General features: G+C 42.6%; 1 long non-coding RNA gene across 1 annotated transcript; it reads left to right on the top strand.

Annotated features, from left to right (window-relative positions):
• The first annotated feature begins 5844 nt into the window (after nucleotides 1-5844).
• LOC111743221 lies at nucleotides 5845-14898 on the top strand. Its single transcript, XR_002781607.1, has 2 exons — nucleotides 5845-5957; nucleotides 14596-14898. It is a non-coding gene; the product is annotated as an uncharacterized LOC111743221 (long non-coding RNA).
• The last annotated feature ends 2639 nt before the right edge of the window (nucleotides 14899-17537 follow it).

Genomic DNA, 17537 nt, shown 5'->3' with positions numbered 1-17537 from the left:
TTTCTAATTTTTTAAGGAACTGCTTTCTTGTTTTAAGGAACTGTTTTCCATAATGATTATACTATTTTACATTCCTACCAGCTGTGCACAAGGATTCCAATTTCTCTACATGCTCACCAACACTTATTATTTTCTTTCTTTCTTTTTTTTTTCCAGTAGTAGCCATCCTAAAGGGTGCAAGGTGGTATCTCGCTGTGGTTTTGATTTGCATTTTCTTGATGATTAGTGATGTTGAGTCATGTGATTGCATGCAAATATCTGTTGGAGCTCCTGTTTTCAATTCTTTGGGGTGTATACCTCGGCATGGAAGTATGCACCACTCAAACACTGAAGCTGCACCCCAAGGATTTGCTAGGCAATTATTTGGGTAGGTGACTACAGATCTTTGAAAATCTAATAAAACTTTCATTAATCAGTATTCTTAGAGCTAGCAATTCAAAGCTGTTTTGCCCAGTTTAGTAAATAAAATGCAAAAATCCAGCATAATGCCTGTGTTTATTATTTCCTTAAAGAAAATATTTTCCATAGAACTGGACACTGACATTAAAAGTAAAAAGGGACTGGTAAAGAAGAAACTAGAACTGAGATAGATTGGAAGTCGAGGTAAATTCTTAAGAGGTAAAGGATATTCTGGTTAACACAGGGTTAATTAGACATTTCTATTTTTGTTCAAATGTCTCATGCTGAAATTCTTCTCAAAATGTTTTATTCTGTTTTTTTTTTAGACAAACTACACAGCATGTCCTGAGAGAGTTTCTCTTTATCCTAGAGGAATAGTTTAGTATGACCACCTGGGAACTAGGTTTAAAGTGCTATCCTGGAGGTTTGGATGGTATCAAATATGTCTAGTTATGTTATAGACATAAAAGCTACTTGCGTATAGGACTGTGAACTCTGAGTGGGTTAAATGTTCAGAGATATGGTTTCAGAAAAGATGTTCTGTAGCTCTTCTTTCTGGCAGTAATTGCAAAGCAGGGCCTGTTGTCTATTAAGGCCACTCCTAGTTAATGAAAATAAAACCATGTCAACTGCAAATAAAAGAATGTTTATCTTTCTATTCTCTATGGAGGGACTTGGAGGGTCCAGGCTGGGAATGTGTCTTACTCATCCAAATGTGATAGCACATCATTGATGTTTCACTGGGAAAAAAAAAAAAAAAACATGTTCAAATTCATTCGTGTTTCACCTCATTGGAAATTGTGGTTCCGGCCAGATTCTATATTTATTCATTAAGATGCCCCCGGCACTAGCCCAATGCCAGGCACCTAGTAAGTGATCAATAACTATGTATTGAATGAATCTGTGTTGCTTGACCCTTTAAAAGACTGTCCTACTGCAGTGCACTCTCGTGAAGTGTTAAGGTAGCAGAGTCCTCTCAGTATCAGGATAGAGCATTTTGCTGGCCAAGCTGGGTCCAGGTGCTGCTAATGTACACAGGCACAGTCTTCACTCCCTGCTCATATATATTTGTGACTCTTAGTTGCATTGGGAACTTACTTATTTATTTTTGGGGGCAACTAATAGGGGGAAAAGGCAGGAGAGAAAGGAAGATGTTGGCTCGAATGGCAGGAACAACTATTTCGAGTCTGGTCAGGTGGGCAAGGTTTGAACCCACGACTAGTGATGCGAGAGCCAGAGCAGGAGAGCACTATTCTCCTGAGAGTGTCTGTCAGACTCTGGGCATGGACCTGCTGCTTTGAGGCCCAGGCGACAGTGGCTGGGGCTGTCTCTGTTCTCCTCTCTTCTGCACAGGTCCACTGCTTTGCTCTGGGCACTTTGGAGACGGCCACCTGGGTAGGTATGCTGGGGATGCTCACTGTCCCAGCGACAGCAGCGTTCTTCTGGGCAGCTTTAGAGGAGCTAGGGCAGGAGGGGAAGGAAATGTGGGCACACTATAGGCTCATGCCAGCTCCCTGTTGGATACCCAAATGTAAAAGGAGTGACACTTCGAAATTTACTACTTGAGCATATATGGTGTTCAAAATCATAGGTCCCAGAGATACCAGGTTCTCTGCCACCATTTGCCTGTTTCCTACCTGTGCACTTTTGCCATTTTTTCAATCACTCCCTCTATAAATAAAAAGAAAATTTTAACTCTCTAATCCAGTTACTAATGCACGTGTGTGTGTGTGTGTGTGTGTGTGTGTGTGTGTGTGGTCTCCAGCTGGTGAGACTTGACAGATACTTATTTGTGCTCCAAATTACTACCTTTGTATCGACAAGCAACCAAGCCCATAAACTATTTAGGTAGGAAATGGATGAAGAAAGAGCAACAAAATCTACACTCAAAAAATTATCTATTATTCAATCAGATTTATCCACCACTTGGTATAAAATAATGGTCCTGGTGTCAAATAAGAAGTTCGGGTTTGAATAAAAACAAAACTACTCTTCCACAGTGCTCCTTAGGTGTGAGGCATAATTATAAGCACTTTTACATAGTTTAATTAATTTAATCCTCCCAACAGTCCTACGAGATAGGGAGTCTTCTTATGCCTTCTTTACAAATGAAGAAACTGAGGCACATAGAAGTTAAGTAACTTGGCCAAAACTACACAGCCAGTATGTGGCAGAGTTGGGATTCAAACCCAAGAAGATGGGCTCCAGATTTTGAGCTCTTAACCATGATAATACACACACACACACACACACACACACGTATACACACACACACATACATACACACACACACATATATATACACACACACATACACACAATGACAGCTTTATTGAGATATAATTTATATCCCATAAAATTCACCCTTTTAAAGTGTACAATTTAGTGGTTTTTAGTATAGTCACAGAGTTGTACGACTATCACCACTATAATTTTAGAACACTTTTACCACCCCCATAAGAAACCCTATATCCATGAACATTATTTCCCATTCTCTTCTCTGCCCAGTCCCTGGTAACCATTAATCTACCTTCTGTCTTTATGGACATTTCATATAAATAGAATTTAAAAAATACACCAAATGGAGTCATACACTATGTAGTCTTTCGTGTTTTGGTTTTGTTTTGTTTTGTTTTGTTTTCAATAGCATGATGTTTTCAAAGTTCATTCATGTGGCAGTATGTATCAGTACTTAAACACTTTTTATGTCCAAATAATATCCCATTGTATGAATATACTACAATTTTCTATCCAACCATTAGTTTATGGACCTTAGGGTCGTATCCACTTTTTGTCTATTATGAGTAATGCTGCTACAAATCAGCACAGTATAGTGAATGACTGCAAGTTTATTAAAAACATAAAATCTGTGTATATTTAACATATGATGACTTAAAAGCTAATAGGTCTATGTCCTGGGGGATTCAAGAATCGCCCTTCTAAAACCAGGTAGGCATTTCTCTGCCCATCTATATATCCATGTAGCTGAAGAAGGTTATGGCAAGCATACCAGATGATGTATGTGAAAGTGCTTTCTAGTACTTTAAAGCATCAGTCCAAGTATTAGTCATCAATGACGTGCACTTGTCCAGTTACTAGAGAGTTCTAATTAGATAGATACCAGAGGATACTTAGTTGACTAATTGAGGTTTTATTGTTAAAAACACGATTTATTTTAAAAGGTTTCATGCTGTGTTATTTGTGAAACAAGGAAAGGGCCCACTCGGAGATCCACAGCCAGCCAGAATGGGGTCTTCGTCCACAAATGCCTTCACGGGTTCCAGGATATCAGATTCTCTGCTACCATTTTCCTCTTTCCTACATGTTCATATTTACCATTTTTCCAATCACTCCTCCTGTAAAGAAAATTTTAACTCTCAAATCCAGTTAGGAATATGTTTAGCTGCAAGTTAACAGAAAACCTAACCATGGCTTAAACAAAACTGAATTTTTCTCAAGTAGCAAGAAGTCCAAAAGTTGCTTTGGCAGCTCATTGATTCCAGAACTGATGTTGCTGTTTTTATCTTGAATGTTCTCTCATGTTCACAAGGACATTGACCAACATGAGGCATCACGTCTGTATTAAAGACAGGAAGGGGGTTTGCGTAGAAGTGGTATTAGGGGAGCAGAAGCATTCCCAGAAGCCCGTAGCAGACTTAAGTTTCCATCTCCCTGGCCAGAGAGATCAAATGACCGCCCTTCCTCACAAGGCAGGCTGGGAAAAATCATAGTTAACTTTTCCAGCTGCTGTAGCAGAGGGATGTGAAAGAAAAGGGGGTCGGAAATAGGTGTTGAGTTATCAAAAAAAAATGTGTTAGCCACACTCTCCTTAACAAGAGACGGTTAGAAAATCTAGGCAGACATGAGGCAGAGGCAACAGCTCTGCTGGAAAAGGCTGGCACATGACCATCTCTTTTCCAGTAGGTATGTTCACTGAAGTTCTCCACTTGCCTTTTCTGCTCTCAGACTTGTGATTGTACTGGAACCACTCATCTCCCCACAGACACTGGTTTGGCTGCATGATGGTTGAACGCATGTCTGGATGTTTTAGTGATGTGACCATAGCCCATTGTGACATGTTGTGGTCTTGAGACACTGTGACTGAAACCAATCTGTCTGGATGAGCCACGTCTAAACACCAGGAAATTCGTCCACGGTTCTGGGGCCAGCTCGGAGTGTCCAAGGGTTCAGCAAAGGGCTTTCTGCATCTGCTCCTCCTCATTAGGATTAAGATGCTTGAGGACAGGGCCCAATCTCACCCTTCTATTATGCCTCCCTTTCCCTGTGGCCCTTCCCTGGTACTGCAACAGTCCTGGGCATGTAGATGGGTTTTCGGTAAATACTCGATGGGAAAACTCACATTCTTTGTGACTGGTCAAAGATGTGTCACTTGTTATGAAGTGTGCCAAGAAAGTCACTCACTCATTTGTCCAGTAAACACTTGAGTAATTTAATCTCTGAACCAATTACTTCAATACAGTTTCTAGAAACAGAGCTCTCCATCCTTCGAAGCAGGTTAATTGTCAAACGAAATTTTATCTGTATTCATTCATCTGACAGATAATTAGCAAGGGCTTCCAGTGTCAGGCACAGTGCTAGGCACAGACGGACACAAAGAAAATGTAGTCCCATCTGCCCAGAGAGGAGTGGGCTAGGCAGGCACGTCCACAATGTGACCAGTGCTATGAGAAGAGTTGCATCAAAGAGTTGTGGGCTCACAGGGGGCGGGTGACTCATAGCCCAGAGGAGTTGTGGGATTGTGAAATTAAATCAGCTGCCAGAATCTTTTTCCTTAGACATTCCAATCTGACTACTGGCAAAGGGGGTCCGTGTGCATGGCCCTGTCTGGCTTCCCCCCTTGGTTTTACTAGCGACAGCATGCTACTCCCTGGAGAACAACTCACACATGTTCCGAGTTGTCTCTTTTCAGAAACAAGACAAAGATGAACTAAGGAGAATAAGGATGAGATTCGGGAAGCCAGGTGTCTTCTCTGAGTGAAAGTGGTGGTTTGAATCTTTTTCATCCTCCAAAGAGTAGAACACGTCCTTTCATTTTTTCAGAGGGAGTGGGTGAAGTGTGGGAGGATGTTTGGGAAGAGCTGTCCCTATGAGATGACTCATTGGATAAGGCCATCTGATGGCAGGACAGACACCATCCAACTTTCTTCACAAACAGTTCAATTAAGGGAAAAAACCAACCAACGTATTTACAGAAGCATCTAAATCCCTCATTCAAAGAAAAATTTTATGGAGTCTTGTGGAGGAAAAGTGTATATTCTTGCAACTTAGATGACATAATTATAGAAAGAGCGAAACAGCATTTAAAAAAATGACACTTTTGTAATCTCTAAAGGGTTAACATCAGGGCATATTTGAGACTTAGCAGAAAAAAGACAGCTTGTGATCTTTGATTGTGAAATAAGATTGGAGCCCATAGCACAAAGCTCGGGGAGGAGGGGTATGGTGTGACCCTAAGACTGCAGGCCCGGCCACCATTACACACTGAAGTTAGTGCCTGATCTGGAAAAGCAAACTAGGATGAAGCCGGAAGTACAGAGGTACGTTACTAAACTAGCAATACTCGAGGCCCTTTTTGTAAAGTAAAATTTGGACTTCTTGCTATCCTTTAATTTTTAGTATGCACCAACTTAACAGATTAATAAAATCTGGAAGTGGAAAGCAAGTATGTAATCCTTGATAATTCTTTATCCAAGAATCTCACCAAATATTTCATACGCCACCTCATTAATGCCTGTTCCTGCTTGTTAATCTCTGGTCATTCTAGGGTGCCACTCATTCCTCTTTTATAGATGCAGAAGTTGAGGGAAAGGAAACGAAGTGCCTTCCTGTAGAATTAGCCATGTACTAGAACCAAGGCTCTGAACATTCTGGTGTCCAGTTCTTGACTTTGGCAGCGACGCTGGGCTCCCTTTTCTTCTTGTGGGACCAATTGCTAACACTTTAGCTTTAGGCTTTCACTTTACGGGGCTAATGAAAAAAATTACCATTTGCTGAGAAGGTAGTGAAGTGCTGACTTCTTGGAACTTCGGTCAAGGCAGCTTCCTAGGAAGTGCCTTAAAGTAGGCTGATAGAATTCAGATGTAGCCATTTTGTCTCAATCGCAATGGTAGCTTGTTCCCTATACGGCTATACTGCATTCCCAGTTTCTTTGAATTGATCCTTCTTTAAAATTTGGACTTTAATGCTTATTGAGTTTACTGGCCAATTTAATTAAAAGAGTACAACTTTTCCTGTGGAAGAATTGTGCCCAAGCCTTTCTTGTGACTGACTGCTGTTAAGTGATATATAACGCATAGAACTGGGTTGGGGACAACGCGTATCAGAAATAATCCTTTCCTAAGGCATACACTACACTAAGGTGACCTCTAGGTACCTCAAAGTTCTCAGATAATGGGAGCCAGTAGAGAGTAAAGAGGTGAATTTAGAGATTTTTAGACAAAGCTAGGAGGCTTCATGCCCAAAATGTGCATCATAGTCAAGAACTAGAAATTGCCATAGGAAGCAACAGGAATCGCTTTAGGTCAATTAAACTAGAAATAAGCAGAGATTTAAAAAAAAAAAATAGAGTTAGAAGTTAAGTTGTAAGAAGCCACGATCCTGCACCATGAAGTTAGTTCTTTGAATACTCTTTAATAACGACTAATATTTTTGAACAATATTTTGTATTAGACTTGTGGCTAAACCTTCGTGCACATTATTTCACTTAATTCTTACAACAAACTCAATTTTATAGAAGAGGCAATGAGACTCATAGACATTTAGTCACTTCCTGGGGTCCCAGAAGTTGTAAGGGATCTAGACAGGAATTGAACAGTTTGTCTGCTTGAGAGCTGAAACCTTGCTCTCAACTATTTCTATACCCCCTCCATATTTATTAAATGCCTGCAAAGAATAAAGCATTTCTCATGAGTTTTGCAACTACATATGCCATCCAAGATTGCCCCAAAGGTGACAGTCTTGGTTTTTCTCTTGGAAAAGTCAAGAATTTCATTAGCCAAGGTGTAAGAGACACAGACCCTGAATTAAGACATTTCTGGTGAGAGGGCAGTGGAAGAATGACTTCTGGAGATCTTAGGGAAAAGGAAGAGAGGGTCTCAATATGAGAAAACATATGAGTACCTTAGGCTTGGATATTAGGAGTTGAAAACTAGAGAGAAAACAGCCCCAGGCAAAGACAATAAAACTGGATTTTAGTTTGACATGGTGGCAACTTGCTTTAAAAGAGAAAGGAGGAGCTGGGGGAGATATGGTAGTGAATAGAGGGAAGATAGTGTGTTCAGGGTTTTTTTTTTTTAGACGTTCCCTGGAGTCGGCTACAGTTAAAAGTGAAGGAATAGAGGAGGTCAGATAGAAACAAAGTGCAGAGGGAGAATTGAAGGGAGCTTGGAGAACAGAAGGTAAAAGATCACAGAAGAAGTAAGAAGAAAGCCAGAGGTAGCACAAAGCCCCATGGAAGAAGCGTGGCAGTGGAGGAGGCCAGTTTAATCAGCTTTGCCTAAGGCAGCTGCAGTTAAATAAAGGATGCTGGGCGGAGGAGAGTGGCTATCCTGGAAAGGCAAAGGTCAACGGTGGTTTCACTGACATCTTTTTGGGGGCAAAGAGACAAAGGTGGGGAGACAGTGGGAGGAGCCCAATTTGCAAGAATGAGGAAAGCGGAAAAATGATGAAGGGGCAGAGGCAGAAGCACTGCTGAAATATTTGGGGGCTGGGAGTTGCTGGCAGGAGTGTCATGGTTAAGGCATAAATGTCTATGGAAGGCAGAGGAAAGTTTGGGGCAATCATAAAGTGCGTATTTTGATGCCTCTCTGAAAACTGAAGTTCACTGTGGCTATGAACTATGAACAAATTTGCCCCAGGCAGGTACAGCTTTGGTCCATCTGGCCAGCCTAGTGCCGACTGCAAAGAGACCTGGTCTGGTCATTAAAGTGGCTGAAACACCAGCCCAAATCTGCCACAACCTATTTGTGAGTTTGGTTTCTGATGAAGGAGTCAGGGGGCTGGGAGGAGGCATCTAATGGACAGGTGTGGATGAAAGTAAAAAAACTAAATGCTATAAGAAATGGCTCTCTTTTTTTTTAAAGAATCTCCGCCCCCCCTCCCCTGCAAAGGAGAGAGCCCATTGAACTTCATTTCTGAACTTCATTTTCAAGGGGAAGGTATGGGGTCTGGGTCAGACAAACCTGGGGTTGAAAGCTGGTCCTGACACTTTTGAATTGAATATGGACAAATTATGCCCTTTCCTGGGCCTCAGTTTCCTCATCCGTGGAAGGGCAACCCCGTCTTAGGTTATCATGAATGGATCTTTTGTAGAGAGTAAACCTCTGGAGAGGGGGTTGGCAAGTTGCAGGGTCTTACGTTAGCTGTAGGAGTGATAGGGAGGAGTGGGACCCAGAGAGCGAACTTCCCAGGGCCAGATTTTATTATACTGTTGAGTAATAAAATATCTAATTCCAAAGTCACCCTTCTTTTAATGCATCCATAGAGGTTAAATCATATCTTGTTTTGAAATAACAGATGCCAAATTTTAGGAGTCTGAGTGTTGGGGATAATGTGATAATAAAATGAGGATCAATCTGTTTTTTTGAAAATAGCTTATCATAACATATTTATTAAATATTGCAATTATTACTATCTATAATCTATCATCCATCTATCTATCTATCTATCTACCTACCTACCTACCTACCTACCTACCTACCTATCTAATCTATCTGACCATGCCTGGAGACACTTAGCAAACTGAGAAATCCCTATGGCTGTCTTTTAAATATGCAAGTTTGAGCTTATGAAGTGCAAGGAAAGTCAATTTTCTATCTGTCTTTAGTGCCACATTCAGATTGTGGAAGCTGCCGTTTAAAAAACCTTTTGGTAAATATTTGAAATATTCTAAACTGACATTCTGAATGATATTCTGATACCACTTCAATAATGTTTTATAAAATTCAGAGGGAAAATAGAATTAAGTAAATTTGAACTTTCCCTTTTCCGAGGCAGTTAAAGGCCGTACTATTTGCATATTCTAATGCGGGATCACTGTAGCTCAAGGTACAAAGCTTCAAAAGAAACTGTCCCTAGCAGGCCAACTGAGCAGGAGCCATTAACCTTCGGCCTTTCATCTGGGTAAGACAAAAATCAAAGTCTCTTCTTTTCAAAGTGGCTTCTGTGTAACCACTCAGTGCAGCCCATGCTTTCCAGAACTGTCTTTGGAAGCACAATTAGAAGGTTTAAAAAGCAGAAACACAAGCTCCATCCTATTTACACATTTAAAGTAAAGGTCATTCTCAGAAACTGGGCTTCCCAGATTTCTCCCCCAGAAATCCCTTAAGATATGTAATACCAACATAAAGGGAATCACAAATCCAGTTTTCAGAAAATGGCATTAAATATAGATTTAAACTTTGACCTTTAGTCCCAAGTGAGAGGACAAAAAATTCTCTTTACAGTGAAGGGCATGTTGCTACTAAGCTTCAATGAGTAGGAGAGAACCTGCCCGGTAGTAGCCAGGATTAAGAAGCACCAATCGATTTACCTCCAATGCAGGTGTGCTGCAAATCCGCTGGGTCCAGATGTAGCACGTGATTGGGCCAGGCTCATCTATATTCTAAAGTTTATAAAAGTAGCTTCTGGGAAACGGGGGTCTTCTTGGCTTGTGGAATTGATGTTTCCACGGCAATATTTGAAATGCATTCGAAGCAAGCAGGAATAAGAGCTGGAATACGCAGGGTCTCCCATGCCACATTAGGGTCATGGGCAGTAGTGGGAAATCCATGGGTAGCAGAGTGACGGATTGGGCAAACAGGGAAATCATGGAGACCCAGAGCATTCATACTTCTACACTCCTTATTACTCTGATTGCTCGGCAGATGCTGACCAGGGCCCCAGGCTGATGACACACTCTGCAGCTCGTCTCCCTGCTACACCACTGACAAGTTGATAAATATTGGGGCCCAGAAGGAGGAGGGGGTAGATATGGACAATGGGAAGTGGAGCTTATTGGTGAAAGGGGCTATCGGTTATGTGAACACCCAGAGGCAGAAGAAGAGTTTTCTCTGACTGTAGCATTTGTTAGGACAGTTGGGAGGTAAGGGGATAAACAGGAAAGGGCACTGGACTGGGAGTCAGTTTGCTTTGCTCCTAACTAGGTGGATGAGCTCGAGATTACTAAATAGCATGATTATTAATTTGTTTGCCTCTGTCACTAGACAGTGACCTTTACACAAACCTGATCTTGCTGATTTTACATCCATGGTTGCCTGCTCAGTGCCTGGCTCATACTGGGTGCTCATCAAATGTTCGCTGATTGAACAAATGAAAGAAAGAAGAAAATGGTTTGTTGGGAGGGAATCAGTACACATCCAGTTCAACTCTTTCATTTTAAAGATAAAGAAATTAAAGCCTGGAGAGGTGAAATAATTTGATTGAGGTCCTACTATTTGTCCATTGCAGAAATAATAGTAACGAGGATGATGATGATGGTGGTGGTTATGGTAGTGATGATGATAGTTAACAAAATCAAGTGCTTGAATTGTGCTGTTTGTGTTGGTTATTTCTTAGTCTGTTCTTAGCTCTACATTCACTCTTCTATTTTCTTCTCTGTATGCAGTGGCTGGAAGCCTAAAAACTACATTTCCCAGACTTCTTTGTCAGCTTTGGTTAGTTCTGTCATTGGGAAGCACTCACAGAACGCTAAGAAATAGGAAAAAGAAGAAGCCATTATGTCACATTTTAACTAATTAATTGTCTGGTCCAGGTGGCAGCAGCAGGCAATGGAAGACGATGGCAGGACATTGTAAGTGGCAGTACCCACGGGCTTGTTGGGCTTCCAGGCTCCTGCAGCTGCAGCCTCAGCAAGGGCAGGAGCTCCTGGCTACCTCATCATGGCCATGGTGGTGGCTCCAACAGAAGGGGCAGCAGCCTCATGAGACAGAGCTTGTGAGCTATGGGTAATCCCACCCCTTTTTTATTCCTCCCATCCCAGAGGGTAGGTTCTTCCTGCAGTTACTGATCTCTCTGGGTAACATCGCTCTCCTAGGCTTGCTCCAATAGCCTTTCTAAAAACATTTGTAATTGAATCTTCTCATCATATTCTCAGAGAAACCTATGAGATGTGAGCTATTAAACCTACAGTCCTATTTTGCAGATAGGCTAAGGGACACTAAGTGAGTTGCCCAAGGTCATACAGTGAGGCGATAGCAGAGCAGAGACATAAACTAGGTCTGTCTGATGACTAAATCTGTGTGTTTAACTCTGTCCTCAAGAGCAACTCTGCTTCCCGCTTTGGATTACGTCATCGAGATCGTGTGGTTGCTCAGAGATGGGCCTTCTTCCCCTGTGCTGCACGGGGCCGATTCCAGTGGGCTCCTTCTCCAGGACCTTTGTTTTCTTGCCTCTTGACGAAGTCATTTCCTTCATTAAAAACTTTATAGGGACTGGTACATCTTTTAACAGCGGAAGTAGCTAAGAGCACGGCATTGTTGGCAGGAGAAGCAAGAGGGTCACCTCGAGTGAGGATCTGAGGGAAGAGCAGGGAGTAGAATGAACAGGCCCAGAGTTATCACATAGTGGACGGGGCCCTGCTTTGTCAAGACAACTGTGAGGGCTCTGGCCCCTGGCTGGGCGAGGAGATGAACCAGAGGACTGAGGATTGAAGGACTGAGCTCCCATAAATAGCTTAGAATGGTGCCTGGCTTACCGTGAGCACTCAGTAAATGTTAGCTCAGAAAACGGCCATGAGGCATGAGGTGCTGCAGGAGATACCGAGACAAATAAAGGCCAGGTCAGCCCCAGGGGACATTCAACCAGAGGGGCTGAGGTGACTGCACATCCAAACTAGGAGGGAAGGGCTGTGAAGCCAGCACAGACATGCTGTCGGGGTCCTGGGGAACTGAAGGGACCACACAGGCTCTGGGTTTTGAGCAGGCTCTTGAAAGAGGGATGAGATATAAAGGAGTGGTGATGGGGGAGGGAAGCACGTGCCCAGGCAAGGAAACTGTCACCAGAGATACCTTCAAGTTAAAGTCTGAAGTCTCAGGGTAAATTTTAGGAAACTCTCCCATCTCCCTTCTAAATGCCTGAGAGTGGTTTCTGTGGACCCCCAAAGCCTTCAGGTGTGTTCAGGGTTGACATTTCCTCCACAAGAGACAAATTCAAGGAGAAATTTGGACTTTTCCACATCCTTCTCAACCATTCTCCAATTTTTTTCAAACAATCACTGCTCACCTTCCTTGGGAGCCCCAGCCCCCAGCCCCAGCAGGGACAGAGCACCCTCCCTCTTGTCAAAACCCATCTATCCCTTAGCCTATTCTGTCAGGCCCCTGCTATGAACTGGATAGCTATTTGGAAGAACCCACTTGAACTGAGATGCCAGGGGCTTGTTATAACTTAGAATGTTCTCTTCCCAAAGAGTATTTGTATTTTAACACCGGCCTTCTGCACTTCATTCAGAGAAGTGAATAATGTGGAACTTCAAATGATATGACATAGAATTTATATGAGTTAAGATTGTGTCTGGCTGTAACAGAAAGCCATACTATGGTGGCTTAAACAAGTAAAGGCATTTATTTGTTCCAGGAGTGTGTGTGTGTGTGTGTGTGTGTGTGTGTGTGTGTGTGTGTCTGTGTCTGTGTGTCTGTGTGCGCGCATGCACGTGCGTGTACATGTGCATACACACACAGTGTTGATTTGTCTGTCCAGGGCTTGTATAGCAGCTTGGTTATATCACCACAGGCTAAGCCTCTTCTCTGCGTCATCACCACTGTTGCAAGATAGCTGCTGCTCCTTTAGGCATCACAACTATGAAGGAGCAAAAGGAAAAAAAGTGGAAGATGGAGGGGCACAGAGGCCAAGGGGCTGCCCCTCCAGGGACTCTGCCTACATCCCGTTGGTCAGAGCTGAGTCACATGGCCAGTCCCCAGGTACAAGGGAGGCTAGGAAGTGAGGTTTGGTTTTTACTTACCTCTAATAGTTGGGCAGGGTGACATGTAAAGCCAAAATGCAGGTTCTGTTAGTGAGTAGGATGGGGAGTTGGCAGTAGCAGTGTCTCCACAAAATGGGCACATGCTGGGGCCGGAGAGACTTCAGAGGACACTGTGTCCCAAGCTTTGTCTATGCAGAAAGTGCAGAGTGAAATGCAGAGCAGTGAAGGGGTGGCACTGAGCAAAGCCAGACCAAGCACCCAGGTCTCTGATGCTCTGCCCATTGTGTACTTCATCACTCCATTTCTTATCTCCTACAATTAGGGGGTGTGCTTCAAAGTCAGGTGGAAGATGCCACCCTTCTGCCACTCATTCCATTCTATAAAGTGTCCCTCTGCTTCCCTCTGACACACAGAGAATGGTTTCATCTTTTTACTTAAAAAAAAAAAAGAAAAGAAAAGAATTTCAACCATTTTTAAGCGTACAGTTCAGTGCCATTAAGTGCACTGACAATGTCGTGCAATCATCACCAATATCCCGCCCTTTACTCTTCATTGCTAATCTAACTTTTTTTTTTTTTAAATCAGGTGTGGGGTTCAAAGATGGAGATTTGATATAGGGCAATTAAATTTTAATTTATTCAAAAATACAAAGTATTTTTACTTTTCGAGGTGACTAACAGCTTAGAAACACATGTATCTTCTGCCTGGAAACATGTGGTTTCTTATCTGGTTTATTTATCCCCCTCTACTAAACGTTGTTACGTGTAATGCTTTTGCACAGAGAGCCAGCGTCAGGGATATAAGCAGCTCCATCTTTTATTCAAGGGCACAGTATCAATCCCCTTGTGTTTGTACTCAGATTCTACAAATAAATTATTTTCTTTGAATGTTCCTGGGGCCATTTTGTGATTTTGGACAGACGAACATTCCTTTGGATTCCTAATCCCTTCGAATTGGGCCATACCAGAACAACAAGGAGACATTCGGGGAGTAAAGACAGCACTCCCCAACCCCCTCACCGCCCGCAAACAAACTTCCGCTCTTGGAAAAATTCCCACAGAGTCTCGCAGGCAGAAAGTGGAGTCCCGTAACTTAAGCAGGATAGTGGGACTCTTGAGGGAGACAACTGGTGTGATTTCCATCTTTTGAAACATTTAAAATGTATCTGATCAAAGGAGGAGAAAATTAACCACAGTGTAGGAAGCCGGCAGGCGGACGGACAAGATGACCTAATTTGCCTTTCCCATTACTAATTTCAGTAGGAGTCTTCTCTGGGAATTCCACGCTGAAATTCCAAGGCAAGAACACCTCAGTGGGATGCTGATGGCTGCAAAAATGGCAATCAAGGCTCGTGTGATTTTCGAAGACGCCGCTGTTGCATCCTTTGAGGATTAGCATGGAACGAAATTCTCCTCAGATGGATACACTGGGCCCCATTCTTATCTCCATAATAACTATGAAGAAATTTTCCTTTTGGGTTTCAAAGGATGTGAGTTTGGTCTGTCAAAGTTGGCGTTATGCAATGAATTTATTACTCGCTGAAATAAAAATCAACACAAATATGTCTTTGCCTTAAGAAAAAAAAAAACAACCCCACACCACTTAGTTGCTTTACTAACCTCTGGATTCAATTAATTTTTAACATGGAAGTAAAGTTCTCTTTTATTTTTTTTTTCCTTTCAAGCCAGACATTTATTTTTAACAAGGGATGAAATCATCTGAGAACAAAACGGGACATCTGTTACTTTATATCTGTTTATTTTAAGTACTTAAATCTGAGTTTGATTTCACACAATTTTGACATTGTTGCTTCATTAATAATCCTTACGTAATTGCGACCTCGGAGTATGCCCTGCGATTGCAGCATTCACTTCTCATTAGTGCAGAGTTTGATAGGAAAGCCAGAGTCACCCTGGGATGGGAGAGGCTTCCATGTTCAAGGCTGGTCCAGTGCTGACCTTGGCAATGGCAGGAAACCACCTCAAAAAGTGCAAGAAGAAGGGCTCTAATGGGGTCCAACATGAGTAAGGGATGGCCTGTAATCTGCTGTTAACATTTGCACAGTCCCCTTTTGCAGGAGTTGTTAGATGGGCAACCTAGAGGCAGCAGTTGCTACAAAAGAAATAAAAGATTGCATACAAAATGCAATGATTAACACACGTACACATGTGCAGAACAGCGTTATGGAGCAAAGGTACCGTTCATCCACCAGATCAGCCAACCTGCCTTTGAAGGGCACTGGAATGCTGGTGGAGCTGCTGGGAGGCAGGTGCAGAGTGATGGGCAGAAATAAGAAGTATGAGGGCTTCACAAGACGGGGCTCTGTGGCCATAGTGGGGCTAGCAGAAGGGATGGCTTGATACCTATGGCTGATAATCAAGGTGTGGGGCTCAGAGATGCGGATTTAAAATACGGGTAGTAGAAATTTTAATTGGTTCATTCATTTATGGACCAAATACTGAAGGAGCTCTGTGTCAGACACAGAATACACATTGGTAAATAGATCCTTCCCCTCTGAAGGTTAACAGATCAGTGTGCTATGAGAGAGAACAGCAGAGGGGTTTAGCTGAGATTTAAGGTGTCATAGAAGGGTACTCAAAGAATAAAATTTAAGTCGAGAGCTGAAGGATGAAAAGAAACTGGATGAGCGTAGGGGAAGGGAGAGAGAATTCAAGCTAGAGGAAACATCCTAATGCAGAGCCCAGAAGGCAAAGGAATTGGCTTGTTGGAGAAATGGGAACGAGCCCAGTATGGTTGGAGCCCAGCGAGAAAGAGAGGAAATGGAGAAGGAGAGGAGGGAGAAGGTGGAAGAGGAGATGGGAATCACGCCTGGCGGAGGGGAGGCGTTTGGATTTAACTGTAAGCACAAGGAAAGTTACTCATAGTTTTAAGCAGGTGGGTGGTGTGATTTGGTTTATGCTTTTAAAAGATCATGCTGGCTACACAGGAGAATGGATTACAAGGAGCAGGGAGATTAATTCATGGGCTGTTGTGGTCCAGGTAAGGGTGGCAGTGGAGATGGTGGAAAGGGCATGGATTTGAGAAGTCCTCAGGGTCAGCAGGGAGTGCTGATGGGTTGGTTGTGGGGAATGAAGAAGGAAGAGGGATCAGGACTATCAAGCATCTGGGGGAATAGTGGTGCTACTTATCGATATGGGAAAGGTGGGGTTCGGGTGGGGCAGGGGACCAAGTTGCTGGGATAGGGTTGAGGACTGGGAATCAAGCATTGCCTTTGGGACATGTTAGCTTTGAGAAGTCAGACTGGCTATTAAATATTTGAGTCTGGAGTTTCTCTTAAGAGAAGTCTGGCTTAGAGACATAAATTTAGAATTATTGATAAGTAGATGGCTTTTAAAACCAAGAAAATGAATGATATTATGTAGATTTTGAATAAATGTGGGTAAGTGTTGTGCTAGCTAAAGATTCTCCAAGGAAGAAAGAAGGATACCTTATTTACTTCACAATATTTTGGAGAATATTTTAAATAAGCCATAGATACTATATTTCACTCCTAAATTCTCAGTCTTCAAAAAATAAGGACATCTGCTTAAGCAAAATTCCAGGAAATGACATTTATGGTCATCAGTTCAGTGCCAGGCTCTTGCCCCATGCCTGGAATTGTCCATTTATGTTTTCCTTTTAATCTTCACAACAAGATTACGAATAAGGTGTGATTAGCCCGTTCTACTAACAAGGACACTATAGCTCAGAGAGGGATAGTAAACTATCCAAAACCAGACAGCTAGAGACTTGTGGAGCCAAGATCCAAATCAGACCAGCTCTAAGGCTTTTCCTCTATCCCTTCTTTAGCTATATACGGAGGCCTAGAAATCCATCTTCTTGGAAGGCATATGATTCTTCTCTCCCTTGACTTGGCCTCTTTGTCTAAGAGAATTATTCTTTCCTCTGAACATTCGACTTCATGGTTCCCATTCTTTGCCTAGGTCAGTCAGGCTGCGGTGGACCACTCCCTGAAGGCAATAGGGTCCAGGAGGAAACTGACAGCAGCCTATGAATCCAACTATCATAGGTTTGAAAAGCCAATTTTCATTCAGTCCTGGGCTGCCCATAGGATGCAAGGGATGGGAGCAGTGGCCTTGGCAAGCCACTGGTGATAGAGCGAGGGGTTCTGATGGCAGTGACAGGATGAAGCAGGATGTATCACCATTTCGCTTTCTGTAGTCATATCTGTGCCTCATCC

This window comes from Pteropus vampyrus, unplaced genomic scaffold (genome assembly GCF_000151845.1).
Source record: "Pteropus vampyrus isolate Shadow unplaced genomic scaffold, Pvam_2.0 Scaffold109, whole genome shotgun sequence".
Lineage (NCBI taxonomy): Eukaryota > Metazoa > Chordata > Mammalia > Chiroptera > Pteropodidae > Pteropus > Pteropus vampyrus.
The sequence above is the reverse complement of the archived record's forward strand: the minus strand, read 5'-3'. Positions and strand labels throughout refer to the sequence as shown.